An 18,483-nucleotide genomic window follows, 5' to 3' on the forward strand; every position below is an offset into this window, starting at 1 on the left:
AAGTGAACGGAGAAGTTCATGGAGGTAGGCCTAGGCCCACTGGGGCTGTAGTGCCAAGGGGGGGGGGGAATAACGAATCTTCATGGTTGAAGTGGTGTTCGTGTTTCAGCAGTTGGTTTGTTGGATAGTTGGGTTCTCCTGTAGGCATGGTGCTCCAGCAGCACTGCGCATTCTCGTGTTATCAGACTCGTCAAGTACAGAAGTTGACAGTAGAGGACTATCTCTTTATGACTGATATATTTGCAACGATTGTTTGGGGTGTCATTAAATTAATCAACAGCTCACCGGAACAGCACAAGCAGCTGCTGAGCATAGCCGAAGTGGGTATGACGAACTTACGGAGGTTTCAACCACTAGAAATCAAAAGACTCCAGGGATGTTCAGAAACAACACGACGTGTCTCTAGTACACACACACACACACACACACACACACATATTATTCGTGTTGTCATTCGTGTGTGTGAACATGCAAAATATTATCATGGAGCAATTAAATACATTCACACATCTTGGATGTAAAATTCCATACAAAGAGGGAAAAGACATACTTTTATTTTTGCAAATTTTGGGAGTCTGAAAAAAAATATAATGAAATAAGATTTAGTGTAGCGGCGATCTCAACCGAAATTATGTAATATTGTCACGTGTTGGGTATGTCACGCGACAAATAACTTCACGCGGGTCTCGGATTTAGCGAATATTTACTGTGCTTCACGTATACACTCACACGCTTAGAATATTTTAACTCAAACTGTATGGTTCCTAAGTTGGACACGGAAACACGACATAAGGCAGCTGATATGAAATTAATGGCACGCACGGCGGGAAGCAGGTTATTAGAAAATCGAATGAATAAGGATATTTGTATTTTAGAAGGAATCTGCATGCAGTGAATAGAAAATATCGCAGTATAAACGTAAATGTTCGAAGGATGAAGCATTAGACCCCAAAAGAACTGCCCAAGTATCGCAGCCGTCGGAAAACCAATACCCAGACGGCGTTAAAGAGGCTACTCGACGGATGTAGGTAACTGGCCATTTATCGGGTTACTACCGTGTAGAACGGAAGACGACGACGAAGAAGAGGGCACAAGGATACAAATGACGCGTGGTATTAATTAGAGGTTGTTACCGTTACTAGTGTGGTTACTATACTGACACTTAGGCCTACCGTATCAGGCAGGGGTTCTCACACCTTCTGATACTGGGACCCCCTAAAGCAGGCATGTCCAGCGCGTCGATCGGGACGATTTTGGTCGATCTCATAGGCCTATAAGGAAATTACTCATTGAGCAAGGCATCTCTTGAAAATGAGATATTAACCCTTAAAAATGACATTTTTCTCAAGACTCGTGCTGGACAAGAATCATTTTGGAAGTTAGTGCCTAGACTCAAATTTCCCAACTTCAGAAGACGCAGTGAAATTGTGCACTCCTGTTTCGGTTCAACTTATTTGTGTGAATCTTCATTTCCTTGCCTAAAAATGACAAAGAGCAAACAACGTTCCAACAGGACAGATGAACATCTCCAGGATTGCCTGAAAGTGGCCCTCACCCAATACTCACCTGACTTTCAACAGCTGGTGGATGAAATGCAGCCCCAGACGTCTCACTAACGAACGAGTCTGTACTTCCAATGTACGTATGTTGCTTTTACAACAAACATCATGTGTCGGCTTATTTTTACCAATATTTTTGCTTAAAGCGAGGTACGACGATAGGAGGGGGTGGTAGATCACTGGCAGTTTTGACACTAAAAACTTTATCACAACATGTTTGAAGTTGGACATGCCTGCCCTAAAGCATTACAGTAAACCCTCGCTAATCCGGATCGAAATATGAAAAATGAAAAATTCTGTTCACAGTTGAGTGCATACACGTACTTTAAAAAGACACATGGGATTTAGTAGCAAGAGGGACTTTCAGACTGGGCTGAGGGTAGCTGTAGAGACTGAAACCAAGCAAGGAAATATCCAAGATTGGCTTCAGCTGGATGAAGGAGACCATAGATTTCAGCTTCTTATCTTTTTTGTAGTTTTTAAGTAACGGCTCTACAGAAATATTTTTTTTTATTTATTTTCACCAGTACTACCTACATTTTTAAATTTTCCACATATTTGTTTCCTAATTTTTTTGTCTCTCAGGAACATCTTTTCCTTCATTATTCCGGATTATTGCTTAATACGGATGACCTCTCCCACTCAATTAATCCGTATCAGCGGGGTTTATTGTACATACATTTACGCGAACTTCACGCCCCCCCCCCCCAAAAAAATTTAACGGTTAGTGTAAATTGCTGTTTTGCATTTTTCTGCAGGCCCTTACCTGCGGGGCTGCACAGTGGCAACAGCAACATAATTAGATTTACAGCCTTTCTACACACACAGTAAACTAATGTTCCTGATCAATCACAGGAAAATTTGCGAAGCGTTCCGTCTGCTGCTGCTACATTAAATCTTACTGACTGGGCAAGACTCTGAGTGGATATACCTGTATAAGTATTTATTAGAAAACGGTGATCTCCGCTATGTGCAGGTTGCGACTTCCCCGGGTGGGGATTATGACTTGTAGTTTGAGAAATCATGATTTAATGAGTCTTATATCCTCACAACGAAGCTACACAGTTCATCATGCCGGTTTCAACAACACAATACGCATTGCAGAGTAAACATATGCCATGACACTACCACGTTTCATCGGCAGGGTCGACGCCTACCAGACAGACACCTCTGCCACTGTTACTGCGACCAGCTAGGGTCTCGACGAACGGGGTTTGATTTTCCTCAGTTACCATATTCAGATCGACTGTGTGGTCAGCACTACCTCACATCCAGTGGACAACTAGCGTCACTTCAGGGCCGTGCCACAGCTCAGACGGTCTGTCGCCAGCTTCCCACCGTGGCGACCCGGGTTCAATCCCAAGTCAGGTGATGCGGGATTTGTGATAGACAAAGTGGCACTGGGGGAAGGTTTACCCTGCCAATTCTCATTCCACCAAATGCTCCACGATCAGCTTTCATCCGGGGCTGGTACGATAGGCCTATTAGTGGCCGGCGCACCAAGTGGATTCAGTCTCACCCCACCCTACGAAATAAAAAAAAAAGTCTCCTTAGCTTAGATTTCTTTTCATTATTTCACGCCTGGCCTGAGTGTGCCTATCGTAAAGGAACTATCCAGCTCAGGAAGAAATTCATCTTACGCGCCGGTCGAAAGAGCCACAAGCCAGGCGTCAGAATACGCCGATCCACCTGCCTTTCCCTGGCGAACAAAATATCTGTCTCGCTATCAGACTGTCGAATACTTTTCTATCCCTGTTTACGAATCTAGGTGCATAAATTTGTCCTTGGTTGAGTCTCCGTGCTTTTCATGTGGCACGATGTGTGGGATAAAGCAAAGCACTGACGCCTGTTATCAAATGTTTGCACGTGCTACCAGGTTTATTTTATTTGCTTAATGTTTTAATGGCTATAAGACGAAATTAAGTATTCCTAATTCTAATTCGTATTTACACATGATCTAAATTTTATCTCCAGTATCTTCCACGAATTTTATCAATGTCCTTGACATAGCAAATATTTATTCGCCCTCCATATTCCCAAATCGCTTAATTCTTTGTACGTTTGCTTCGTCTTTGCTGGGAACTACTATGCAGTGCTTCTTAGTTACAAACCACACATTTTGAATATAGGCCGTGTGTAATTTTCTCACAATAAATGGGTCATAAAAAGATTCCGAAGTGGATGGTAACATTATTCTCATTTATTTCTGATATTAGGAGCCGGGATGGCGTAGTCGGCATAGCAACTGGCTACAGGCTGGACGACCGAGGGGTCGAGGTTCGAGTCCCGATAGGATCAAGAATTTTCTCTTCTCCATGTCGTCCATGCCGGATCTGGGGTCTACCCAACCTCTTATTCAATGTATTACTGAGGTTCTTTCGCCGGGGGTAAAGCGGCCGGGGCGTAAAGCTGCCAACGTGGATCTATACATCCAATCCCCCATCCTCCTTCATGGCGTAGTGCTTAATTAGTTTAGCAAAGGAACAATTTTACCTTTTCTTTCTCCTGTTATATGCACTCTCCAGTTGAACTGGTACCACAGCAAGATGAAGATAACTGCAAACTTAGTTATTTATCGGGTTACATAACTAACAAGCATAAGGTTTTATGCTTATTCCGTGTATTTTCAAGAGCAGGATAACCAGGTTATATTGCTGTAATATTTAACTTTGCGTTTATCAGAAAGAATAGGACTATCATGACATTATACAAGTATTTGCGTGTATATCCCCTCGAATACCTTATGAACCACATGAAGGATTTTCATGAAACTGCATATCATTATCACGTCACTAGAGACCAACTTAGCACCAGTTTACCACCTGCAATCTTACCATCACGATAACCGTACGAACTAATGAGGTGGGAGCGTCACTAGAACCACCCAACGCAGGAGCCTGAAATGCGGTGGTCTTCGAAAAATTTATCGCTTTTATAAATTCAATAATTATTTTTATACTGTAAAAGAACAATCTGGTGGCCACGAGTAATATATACTTCACTTTTGGGCTTATGCTTGTTAACTAATGTACCGCTGGAGATAAGCACATTACATTTTATAAGAAAATTAATCATAAATATTGCTACAAAAGTCTGTATGAAATGACGAACATGGCGGCAGAGCTGCGTATTTACACAAAGCGAAAGACGATTAGAGCCCCATTAAGTTCGATTCATCCAGCCGTGCCAAACCAAGCCTTCAACTTCTGAACCAATTCACGAATTTCCATAAAACTTAGAACGACCTTAAGCCACTGGAGTTACAGATATACCTCGGTCCTTCCCACTTAACGTATTCGTTTCATGTTCTTGTGCACAGATATGAGCCAGTTGTACACAAAAACACAAGAAGTACAAACTAAAATAGTTAAATATTGATAAAGCTGGCCAAAACAGCCGACGAAACAATATGAAAATGCAGCCGAGCCCGGAACAGACCTCGGAGACTGTGAAGTGTGAACATGCTTGACTGCCTACATCACGAGCTGCAGAAGTAGTGATGCAGTTCTGAGTACGGCTAATAACTGCTGATTTATAGATCCTGCTAGCCTCACCATACATAAAACTTCTGAAGAGTTCTTTCCACAGTTTCTGTTTCTTGCATCCTATAATACTTATACGTAACGGAGCCAGAGGGCACACCGCTTGTTGGTTGGGGTGTGGTGGGGGCACGGGCTATACAAACTAGGCGTGCTGTACTTTCAGTGGCATTATGTTTTGGGATGTGACGCCATGCAGTCTAGTGGAAGTTAACCGACATTTGTGCTTATTTGGTCCATACTTGGATCTTGAAGATGGAGGCAATATTTTGCTCCGAAAAGTCGGTAAACGTCTACCAGACTTGTTAAACAATCAACTTAAGAGACATATATTAAAATAAAAATACAGTAAAAGGTAAAGTCCCCGTACTTAACTAATTAAGCACTACATCATGAAGGCGTATGGGAGAGTGGATGTATAGATCCACATTTTCTTGACCTCGACACCAGTTGGAGGTGAGTGGTCAGCTTCACACCACTGCCGCCTTGCCCCCGGTACCCATTGGATAGGAGGCTGGGTGGGCCCCATAGCTGGTCTGGATGACGTGGAGAAGACAAAATTTTTGACCCTACCGGGACTCGAACTTTGACCTCTCGGTCACCCAGCCCGTAGCCAGTCGCTATACCGGCTCCCAAAAACTACATGGCCTCACATCCCGGAAGATATCACTGACCACTGCCCAGTGAGAACCCGAGATCTCGCACTGTTTCAAATGTTAGCTTGATATCTGAGGGTGTTTCGTTTTGGCTCCATTTTCTATGCAAAAAATTCATAACTGTTTTACTTCAGACGTCTGATTACAAGGTTTCTGCATATGATGCTCTTCATTTGAACGCGACCTTACATCTCAGGGGTTCGGGAAGAATCAGCTAGCTCTTACGACACACACATGAACTTTCTTCCATGGACATGACGTTTACATGGAGCAAACAAAGTCTGAGACATAAATGTGTTCTGTAATCTAGAGTAATGGCATTTGCAAAGCAGGAGAAATACAGCAATACACTTTTAAATTAAAAACCAATTGTTCCTCCATTCAGCTGGTCTTCATTTAAATAAATCGATCTGTAGTTATATCGAGTATCAAGAAAGAAGGCGCGTACGGCTGCGTTTTGCACGTAACGAAATCCAGTAACCAATCCGCAAGAGCGCTACGTAAATAGGAGATCTTCGAACAGCGTAACAATTCAGTTTCATCAGCTCTGTAATTGCTTCCAGAGCTCTCGAGTTATGAGATGACACCATGAAAACAACTCCCAGTTATCTGGAACATGTAAGACCCATGTAAAAATGCACTGAGCTTAAAACGCGTCTTTAATTTGTTCCTACGTCTTCCGCTCGAAACATCTTTCGCTGCGGTAACTATTCCGCGAGTTACGCTTGAGGACCTCTGAACCGCAGGTAGGCCGTAACGTAAAGTGTCTGTTTTTGTAGCAGATAACTGTGATCTCATATGACACCAAATTATTCGGTAAATAGGCACGAACGTTTCGGAGGAACTTTCTAACTCTGCCTCCGAGGTGAAGAGTGGCTTTCATGATTATAAGGATTTGGAATCTGTGGTTGTCGCCTAGAGCAACATCCTCACAGAGGGCGCCTATCAGATCTGATGTTCTTATGGCAATGGCTATGAAGATTACTGTCTTCTCACTCTTGTACCCTGAAGATGGAGGCAGAACATTCCTCCGAATCACTGATGATTATCTATAAAACTATACTGTACCACATAACCGCTGTGGGAACCTAGAATCTCAAACGTATTTCACTGCTGCATGATTTCAATCAGAATTTGAATATGTCTTGATATTTCCATCATCCATAAACATCCATGCCCTGAGTGGGATTCGAACCCACGATCCCGGCTTCCGAGCGAGCGAAGACAGTGCATGCCTTAGACCGCTCGGCTACAGTGACCGGAATCTGACCTATTGCTTCTTTCGAAATTCTGAAAAGGTACTATAGGCTGTTGTAGGATTCGCCCGTAGCCAAAACCGCAGTGTAACTGCTAGTCTCCCTTCAACCAGAACTTCTGCTCTGTGTGTGATATCTTTCTTCGCAATATTCGGAACAATTAAATTAATCAGGAATTCAAAATCTGCTGGTGCCCTGCGAGTAGCATTTTTGTACTGTTCACTAATTTCTCGTTACGGCAAGTCCATTAACATACGCGCACCGCGGCACAACTGCCGTTGCAACCAACTTCTCTCTCTCTTCGCTCCTTATTCCTTAACAAAATGTGTTGTATGGACTTTAAAGCTTTCCTAGCGACCTGTGAACGTTCTGGCCAAAAGCTGCGAACATTTGATGGATGACGAATATGTAACCTGTTCTTCCAAATGTTCGCCCTGTCGTACGCACTGAACGACGTAACACGCAAGTCGAAGCCCTGTTGCCTTAAAGCATAATATGCACGTGTGTATCAGGCTTAAAACCTACTTTTCGACTGTAAGCCGAACAAATCTTGTGCTGTCAGTTCAATAATTATATAATGTAAATGTATAATCTGACAATAAAGTGCAATTTAGTTGAACTGCTTATCATGGTGAACTAATAAGCCAATGGCCATACGATCGAATCCTACTCGAGCCAGAATTTATATTACTGCTTGCTACGGTAAATACAACATGGAGTGTGGTTGGCAGTAGCGTTAGCTATACTTCCGCTACTACTACTACCAGCTGTGCCAGTTTCACTACTGCCAGCAGCAGCAGAAGAAAAAGTTTCATTGTGGTACGAGAGCCCGCGAGACATTAAGAAAGAGAACTAAAGTAAAGTAAAATTTGAGGACGTAAATAAGACGAGGCAGGTAACGAAGCGAGCAGAAGCAGGTTGCATCTGCTGGTTTCCTACTTGGCTTATTCTGCTTTTCCAAAGATTGAGGAGATATATTCCTTCGAAACATCAGGCTTTTCCGAACTACGCGATGTGACCTCTTGCGTCGTCTTGCTAAGAGACACATTCTAACACAAAACACAACAAGAACTTCTTGTAATTATTATACGACAGACGAAACATGAAATTATAAGACCTCACTCTTCTTAATGACCACTGGGAGAACTTCATATCAAAACGGATGTCTCGACGCATCTTAGAAGATTAATTCGACACTAACCGGTTCAGGACAGACGCTGAAGAATATTCTAGTCTCATTCCAGAATAGCTGAGCAACTACTGGCTGCTTATGGAGGACCTGACCTTTCCCCTCTGCAGAGAAGCCAGTATCACGCATTCTTGCCGAAGAACTTGGGGTGCGTCAGCACGTTAATTCTTTGAAGCCCGAAGTTTATTTAATTAACTTTAAAAAGTTAACTTCGTGCCTCACAGAGAATACACTTCGCCTCCATTACAAACACAATTCAGTTTCTTATTTATTACAGTTTGTCTCACGGCGCTACCAGTGCTCAGATACACAACGTCCAATGATTGGATGACAGCAGCGTTAACCGGCTCACAGGCGCTTCAGCGGGTTGCCTATGCGCAACTACGGATGACAGTGCATCACGAATTGAAAATGATGTGTGGGGAAGCAAGCGGCTGTAGTCTAATTTAAGGTCAAGTCCCGGCATTTGACCGTAAGGACTGAGGAAAATCTCGAAAATCGCAGTCAGGAGGGTGGATGTTTCGGTCATGATTCGAAAGGTGTACCCCCATACAAGTCAGAATCATTACCGCTTGAACAGCTAGTTCGGTTGGCCACTCGGTTAATGCTGTTTAGGGAAATAATGTCTGTTTATCCTGTAAAGCATACGAAATATACAGTACGTACTCTCTCGACAAACAGTAGAGCTCCGAGTATCAAAAGTAGGTGGTAAGTAAAATAAAGCTATCCCTGTAACAGGCCGTGAAGGCCCATAGGGTTGTGAGACGTTGAGGGTCCCACATTAACTAGACAATCGGCTCAAAGATGGCGGTAAGGCTGTCAGCCTTATGCGCCAGCCGGGCTTCACTCCCGAGGAAAATTATTTAATTAATTCCTGGTTCTCATTTCTGTTAGAGGCTGAGTCAACCCCAGGGCCATAGTGCGGCTGGAAGGATTAGGTCAATTGATAAAAATCCAATGACCTCATCGGGATCTGAACCCGCATAGTGCCTCAACCAACTAAGCTAGTGGTGCACATAAATATATACACTTTGTCTGGAACATACTTGAGCCTACGTCACATCTTGAGAGCGCAACCGTACGGAATTAGAGCCCCATGTGTTCACTGAGATCTCCGGTACAGCGACGCTGGTTCCCCCCAGTACGCTGAACATAGAGGCTAGCAACTCTCTGGTTATGTTCACCGATTTGTGTCACTATCCAACGACGCGTCTTCAGATATGTTTTAGGCGCATCACAGCAAGCACTGTTCTCAGTAAGACGATCTGCAGGAGCCCTCCGGTGCAGCTACCGTCGGGTATAGCAATTTGGGTTTCCATAACAGGGTAGATATTTCTGGATTAGCTGAGAGACCAAGAGCCGATATAGTGACTGGCTACGGGCTGGACGACCAAGAGGTCGGAATTCGAGTCCCAGTGGGGGCAAGCATTTTCACTTCTCCATGTCGTCCAGAATGGCTTTGGAGCCCACCCAGCCTCCTATCCAATGGGTAGCGGGGGGCTCTTTCCCCGGGGGTAAAGCACCCGGAGCGTGAAGCTAACCACTCACCTCCAACTAGTGCCGAGGTAAAGAAAACATGGATCTATACATCCACTCCTCCATACGCCTTCATGGCGTAGTGCTTAATTAGTTAAGCACAGGGACTTTACCTTCATCTTTACCCAGCTGAGACCACTAACTTCCCAAGGAGGACTCTGCCTAGTGGAGTAAGATCACTATGTAAGATTCTCGCTTGCAGATTTACTTATACTTTTTCTTCAACCCTGAAGATGGGGGCGATACGTTCCTCCGAAACGTCAGTTAACACCACATATACACGGTGCCAAATCCCAGAAGACTGCTTTCTTCATAAGATCACTATGTTTGAATCCAAAACGTTTATGACACACTGGGTTCAATCATTTGTACAACAGACGAGCTGTGGAGCTGAATATTGGCTCCTGCATTCCATAAGCATTTCCAGGAAGAGAAATCAATAACTGAAAGTTTTATAACCTTCCGTTTACTTTCGTGACGGTAACGAGTCTGTACCATACAGACTTACTGACATCGACAGAATATTATCAGAAACTGTTATATAAAGAAACAACTGAGGCCGGAAGAACGAAATTGCTGTTTCCTCCTTTCTCTTTTGCCAGACCATTGGGCACTCGCCCCTGCGAACCAGCTCGTCCATCCGAAACGCACTTTCGTAACATCAGGTATTCATCTAACCGAAATCCACAAACTCTGACAAAGATATATTTCTCTCACCGAATAACCTTCTACCAAATATGGCTACATTTTCAATTACAGGTGCAGGTAAAGTGAAAGACGTCCCTTTTAGCCTAGTTGCCTCGTTTTACACGGAACTAACTTGAAAGTTAGTTTAATATCTCGGTTCTCTGAGTAACATCACGGCGCTTACCGATAGGTGGGTGGGTACCAACTGCCTCCATCTTCAGCGTGAAGACTGAAGCAGTTTTGGTAGTCACCTACCGTACTACACGGCGTAATAACCAAGATAACAATATAGATCTTCCCCTCCGTAGAAACGTAGGCCTGTATAGAATCTAAGGCGCGTAACTTCGTTTTCATTCTGTCCTCATCTTGACGTGAAGTCGCTGTTGCTACCCGCTACGCTTCACCTGGTAGCGTAGCCTAGACCTTTCTCTTGTTATAAGGTTGCAAATGCAGTGAAAGTGCGATTGAAGATTTGTGCACTGGAGAGGTTACCGGTATAAACAGCAACGAGAGATGTGGACAATTTGTTTCCTAATATTTAGCCCATTAATTGCATTTGAGTTTATTCAGAACATTGAGCGTCTGCATATAAATACAATGAAACATTACAGAATGCACATGGGGGAAAAGTTGACTACATGAAGGTAATGTCAGGTAATGTCACGTGTTTGGGTGACAGACTGGTAATTGGATTTATCATCAGCTTACAGGTCGTAACTACGAATAATTATTACACTGTTGATGATTTCCACTTTACAAATCACTTCGCGTTAATCCTCTCAGTTTATTTCCACTAGTCTGCACTATCCGCGTCCTTGCAACGGATTTATAACACGGGAACTATAAATGTCTCACTAAATTACACACTCCTAATCCCACTGCACTACGGCACACATAAAGTTTTCAATTCACAAGTTAAATATTCTCAAAATACGAACATTTATAGTGTTTCTTAATCTTTAATTTGTAACTGAAGGCCAAATCACTCAAGCACCGGCTGTTATAGTTAGTCACGTTGTGACTGAAAGAACTATACTTCTGTTGCTTAGCTGTGAATTAGATAACGGCCATAATAAAATTCTGTTATCTGTAGAAGAATAAGGGGGTTGGTTAATTTTACAAAGTTTGCTTCCGTAGACTCCACTTCCTCTAGATAGCAGCACCATTCGAATATATTGTCGTTCTGTCGAGTTCGATATCTTAGATGTCTTTCTAGAACTTCAAATCTGTTGAGATTAGGTAAATTTTCAAAAAGTTTGTTGGTAACAATTTAAAGTTATAATTTTAATTGTCTTTATGTTCTACTTATAAAAATATAGGTCACGTCTGTTCTTGTAAAAATAAACTGTAGTTCTACCGCACTACTGAAACAGCTTATTAATTATGACAGTTTTATTGACCGATGCCCCATAATTTACCGCAGTGGCGCCGATGACTGAATACTCGGTGCATCCAAACGTTCACATTTCAAAGCAGATGAAATTTAACCAGGAGCACCTTAGTGTATCATACCAAGAAGTAATAATGTTTCATAAAGAGATCTTCCTGAAGGCACAATGACGCCTTAGGCTGAACACTGCTGACCTTCTGGAAGACTCTGAGATCTGATTTCTCACGGCTGCGAATATTAAGATGACTCTTTGGAAATAAATGTAATGTAGTATGGTAATCAAGAGGCCTGTCCTCGTTTCGGAAGAAACAAATGCCTCCTTTTTCGGGATATAAAATGTGGTGGGAAGAAGAGAGCTAAACAGTTTGGCTCTTTTGATCGTGGGCTGTTGCACAGATGAGCCTCTCCATACAAGGTCACTATACTTCACTTCCTGCGAATCCTTGATATCTACTAGATTATACGGCGTCACAGCCAAAAATAGGGATATTTCCAACAGTTTATTTTAATTCTTCTTACGCCAGTAACACATTGAGGATATCTCCTGAACTAATGATTGTGGAGAAGAGAGATTTGCTATAAGAAGCTTCAAACGAACTGCGGAATTTCACCTGATTCATGATTTACGTTGGGTTTATGGAACAAAAATTCGCAGCAAGTCAAAATGGCACAACGTTAACATTGGTATCTCCGCTAGAGTCTGGCTTCGAAATGAAATGCCATCTCCAATGTGCCCATAAAGCGAGGAAAGTAATGAAACTCATTACGTCCTCTGTGCAAATTAGATCAGGCGACATTAATATGGCAACGACGAGACTTTATACAATGAGAATGCCACGATTTTTGCGTGTCCCTGTTTCTGTCACACCTGTCCCGAACAACTGATGGATTTCCACAGAATTTGGTACAAGGTTCGCGTATGCCATTACATCTCACCCAACATGCGTAAGCATAAACTTACTACCATCCATAAAAGAGCATGTCTGCCGCGCAGTGAGACAAACACTGATGCAATTCTTAGCGTGTTAACTAACTAAAATCCATGGAGCTGGTCCATATTCTGAGCCATATCAATCCACTCCCCTCCACCCCATCCTATTTCTATAAGATCCATTTTAATATTATCCTTCCACTTACATCTATGTCTTCCTAGTGGCTTCTTTCTTTCTGGCTTTTCCATCAAAATCCTATAAACATTATGCTTCTCCCCATGCGTGCTATATGCCCTACCAACCTAATCTTTCTTGATCATTCTAACTTATACTTGGCTCCTCATTGTTCAGTTTTCTCCAACCTCCTACGATTTCATACCTCCTCGGTTCAAATATTCTCCTCAACACCCTGTTCTCAAACACCCTCAGTCTACTATTTATTTATTATTATTATTAGAGGAGGTGGGTTTCCCCATGCACTTAGACCAGTTATTGGTCCATTGTGCGTCCCGCTTTAATTTCTACTGTCCCCATCCCCTGCCGGTACTGGTGCGTACTATCAGCCCCGTTCAGCCAACGAGGTCGGCCGTCGGTACCTCATATTTCCCCCATCTACCAGAGGCGTTGGAAACTACTTGGGCGGGAAATTCTCAGTCTACTATGTCCCTCCCTTAACATCAGGGACCTAGTTTCACACCCATACAGGCAAAATTATAATGCTGTATGTTCTATTTCTTACGTTCTTAGCTCACGAGCAGACAGAAGTTTGTGGACTGACTGGTAGCAAACAGTACGAGAATGTCATTAGCGTATTAGGATATTAAACTTCTTTTGTGGTATTATATTTGAGCATCTTGGTCCACTGAATTGTCACTACAGTCTATTTTTTCCGTCTATAAGGCAACAATTAACAACAATGGTTCCCACTTAATCCATACAGTGGTCGTTATTATACAAGCAAATCAGTTTGAGTACTGTTTACAGGAAAAGCGGCGGGAACTCTGTGAGTCTAAACGTGGGTTTCATGGCGACAAATACGAGTAACGCGACATCATACACGTACATACAAACTCTGTGCATTTATTAACAAGTCAACTAATACAAACACAATATTAACGTATAGGAGTCTGTATAATGAAAATTATGTACAGAATAAATCAGTAAATTAGTTAAATGTTACTTCAAAATTCCTGGCAGCCAAACAACGGGCGTATGGACTGAAGCATTTTAAGGAAAGTAGAAATCAGAAGTTGTCCTCGCTGAACTGTTAAGACAACCGGCGTAAAAGTCAAACCCAATAAAATATGTGCACGGGATGACGTGTTGAGACAAGCGGTTTATGCCAATTAATATCAGATAATCTTCCGGCTATGCTGCATACACCGAGAACGACAATGTCGGAGATACGACTTTGCTATCGGTCCCTTACGTAACCATGACTGCTTCTTCTTTCTCCACCGTTCGTAAGCACCCTGTCATTTCTCCTTTAAACTTGCAATTGACACAGCATAATTTAATAAGAAAAGAATATATACGTCCGTCCGTCCGTCCATCTATCTATCCTACCTGTGGCTCTACAATTCACTGTAGGACCTTGGCCGCTTTTTTAGTTTTTTGATCTTTTACACAGCTAGTAGCACCCCTTGGACGGGAGATGAACCCGTCGCAAGGTCGCTACCTGCACACAGGACAACACAAACACAGAATAAACGCACACAGACATCCATGCCTCAAGTTTGATTCGAACCCAAGATCCCGGTGTTGGGCGAAGACAGTACGTGACTTAGACCGCGCGGCCGACCACTATGATCGGCAATAGAAGTATGCACGCTACAAATAATTCAGTCAGGAACGTGAATAGTTACGAGCTGGACGATTGGAATTTGATTCCCGAGATGAGTGTAACAAGTGCCCTATCCAGTAGGTACTGAGCGATACTTCCCCCGGATTTAAGTGGCCGGAGGGTGAAGCTCACCACTAACCTCCATCTCGCACACCAATTTTGCCTAATATTTACATGCCATGCCTTTTATCCTTCTTCTTTTATCTATCTTTTATCTTGCTGCTTTGACTGCGTGTGTTACAGTCACGCAGTCACAGGAGCAAGACACAACACAAAGCACAATACACATGAAAGTAGGAAGAATACTCCGACAGAAGAAGATAGGTGTGACTCGCGTACTGAGATACGACATAAGGATGACAAATCCTGAACAGTTTTAATATTTTTAATATTTAAAATTTATCAATATATATGACGAATATGTATTTTAGTTATTTTAGTATAAAGACAACAGGGCATGCAATGAAGTAGTTTGACGTACATCGAAAAGCACCTGAAGATGGCACTTTAGTGCTGAAACATGTAGTGCAAGAGAGAAGAGTAAGGTGAATAAATGTATGCACTGTAAGACGGTCAGAATAAATCATGGATAATTATGCAGGTCAACTGACTGGGCCTCCGCTTTCTATCCACTATTGACCGAAAGACTGATTAGCGTGCTGCCCGACAATGCGGAGAAAAAAAGGGATCTCCCGTCATATATGAACACGTGATATCGATGAAGAGGCGAACGTTCCAAAAGTACCGGTAAATTATTCACCAGAAAACGATAGTACACTGCAACTGTTAGTCTGTTAGGCAAGACAGCTGGTCCTAAGAGTTGATCACCTAAGATGGATAACCGATGTTGATGTCTTGATGCCACGGTGGGGTGGGGACTGTCACCCACCCCGCCTCGTCAGTAAACAGGATCATAGCTACCGACTGTGTCAGCTCGATGGTCAGGAGTGAGGGCCCGCTGGATAGGGTAAGGGTAAAGTCAATGTTCATGGAGAATTTTCCGAACGAGGGGAAGACCGATGCCTGCAGCAGCTACAATTCTTTCGCACACTGGTTCCGGGATCTTCTTCGGCTCTTCTCAATATGCGAACGTCTAGAAAACACGTACATATCTCAGCATGTTTCTGGACATGTGTTGCCTGGAACGGTTTTTGCCCATTTAAGTGAGTACTATATACCATCTTAAATCCTGTAACGTTTTAACGCTCTGTGTAATATAACGACGAACCGCCTCTGTTGTCTAGTGGTCAGAGTTCCTGGCTACAGATCCAGAGGTCCGGGCTCGATTTCCGGCGCTACGAGATTTTCTGAGAAGTAGTGGGTCTGGAACGGGGTCCACACAGCCTCGTGAGGATAACTGAGGAGCTATTTCAAGGAAATGGCGGCTCCGGTCTAGAAAATCGAGATTAGCAACCGTGGGTATCCGTTGCGCTGACCACGTGACACCCCCTATTCGTGAAACTTGGCACTAACTTTGCCGACAAGCGGCAGTCGCTCGGTCGGTATAGTTCGCTTGCGGACTACAGGCCACGGAGTTTGTCTTTCTGTATACTATAAAGATAGATCTCAGGGAGAGAGGGTGGGATTAATTTGGTTCAGGAAAAGGACAAGTGGCTTGTTCTTGTAAGTACAGAAATGTGACCGTCCGGTACCCTATAATACGACTATTAGCTTTTCAAGTAGGACTGTACTGCAGGACTTGGCTAGTGAGTTAGTTTATTAATTAATTCATTCGTCAGTTCGTCAATTATTTCGATCAGTAGTGGACAAAAGCCGTCCCAACAAGATTCCTAAAGAACATATAATAACACCGTGTTTTCCGTTTACACTTACGTTATACTCGTAAATATAATTTAGTTACTCGGAAAATTAAAATAATATGAAGGAAATTAACAGTTTTAGATGACATTTTGTGTTCAGCAAAGAAACAAAAGGCCGTGCCTGTAAACTAAAGGCTGCGCTTTCGATCTTCACTCACTGCGTGACGTTTGCACAACACGGCAACATGCTCGCATTAACTCTCGGAAACTGATGCTGTGGCAATTCGCAATTGCGTAACTGTCCAGCTTTCTTAAGCCAGAGCACAAAACATTCTCTTTTTCCAACATCAAGGCAGCGTTAGACTTCGAACGAGCGGTGGGACTTGTTCCTAGGCGCTTCTGTTCACTCAGAATTTCAACTGGCAACAAAACTTTAAGGTACAGGATTGTACGGGCACTGTACAATGTTGCTTATTAAAACAGGAACTGAGTTTGACACTGTACCTTGAAAATGTAACGAAAGTTCGTACAAGTCTATATGAGTATATGTGTGTGTGTGTGTGTGTGTGTACAGTATACATGTAAATACTCCGATAGTTTCGTGGAGGTAGGCCAAGGCCCAAATTGGGGCTGTAGCGTCAAAGGAAAACCTATGTAAACACTATGGGCTCCGTGTACTTCTCATTCACGCCTGACGGATCACAGCCTCGTACTATCCCAAAATAATCAGTTACGTTTAAGATGTCTGGATCCATTGCCTTTGTGGATAATTAACACCCAATCAAACTCGATCACGTCGTGTAAGAGTAGAACTACATTTCGCGTTTGGGCCGCTAGAAGGCATACCATTGTTTTTACCCGCAGTTTTAATTAGGCCGATGGTCTTAACCCAAATCGTCACAGCTCTTTTCGAGATAATTGCTATTATGTACTGGGGGTCCTAATGTTTGGAGTTAAACTGTTCATATTCGCCGGGTACCAACTTGTGATGGATAAACTGTAAAACACCAAATTGAAATAAAATCCATCCAACCGTTCAGGCGCTAACGAAGTGCACATTCATTCATTCATTCATTCATTCATCCATCCATCGATATGTACATATATATATATATATATATATATGTATATATATATATGTGTGTGTGTGTACATATAGTTGGCATTCCAAAAGCCACTTCTTTATAGTCAGAGGGGCTTAGAACGTCTAAATCCGCGGTAATTTCGAGATCGACTTGTCATGACCGCGAACTACGCGGTAGCTTAGTTGGTTGAGTCACTATGCTAAAAGTCGGAAGGTCGTGGGTCCGAGTCCCGATGAGGTGGATTTTTTTTTTTTTTTTTCAATTTACCTAATCCTTCCAGCCGCACTATGGCCATGGGTTCGACTCGACCTTTAACAGAAATGTGTACCAGGAATCTTCCTGGGCGGTAAAGGGAGGCCAGTGCGTGATGCTGACAACCTTACCGCCATCTGTAAGCCAACTGTCTAGAGAAAATGTGGGAACCTCGACGTCTCACGACCCTATGGGCCTTCACGGCCTGTTACAGCGATAGCTGTACCTTTTTTACCTTTTACCATTCTTTTTTTTGTATTACGTATGTGGGAGAGTAAAAGGTAGAAAATACAGGCTGCAAAAGGCTAATCTAAATAAGCACATGTCATTAAATAGCAGCAGAGAAACTATTTAATGACGTTCCAGGCACCCACAGAATTAGTACTGTCCGTAACCAGCGCGTGCGGCCATCTATCAGGACACTGTGTTACCGCAATCTCACGCAGCACCGTTGGCATTTCACTGCACTCAGAGATGACTTCGTAAGAATGGCTGTAGAGTACAGTAACCGAAAGGCAAATAAAGAAGGCTGTGGAAGCAAAGGAGATATTTCAGGGATATCCTATAAAATATTCAAATCTGTGAGATAACATTCAATAATATTCAATTGTTCAATTAAAATATTTCGATCAGCTGCGCATGAATACCAACGCAAACGACATATACGAATTGCTAGAATTGCATTTGCATAAAAATCGGAGTACATCATTACACTCTTGCCTTACCGGATGTTGTTAGACCCGTAATATGAAACGAAAGAAGCCCATGAACCTGTTTCGTGTCCCTATCGACTTGAATC

The 18,483-nt window shown here is 42.8% G+C and overlaps 1 protein-coding gene across 4 annotated transcripts in view; it reads right to left on the reverse strand.

Moving 5' to 3' along the window:
- LOC111866361 (sodium/hydrogen exchanger 3) overlaps window positions 1-18,483 on the reverse strand; it is a 212,844-nt gene that overhangs the window by 192,712 nt on the left and 1,649 nt on the right. The window lies entirely within an intron of this gene.

Source organism: Cryptotermes secundus, unplaced genomic scaffold (genome assembly GCF_002891405.2).
Source record: "Cryptotermes secundus unplaced genomic scaffold, Csec_1.0 scaffold497, whole genome shotgun sequence".
Classification (NCBI taxonomy): Eukaryota; Metazoa; Arthropoda; class Insecta; order Blattodea; family Kalotermitidae; genus Cryptotermes; species Cryptotermes secundus.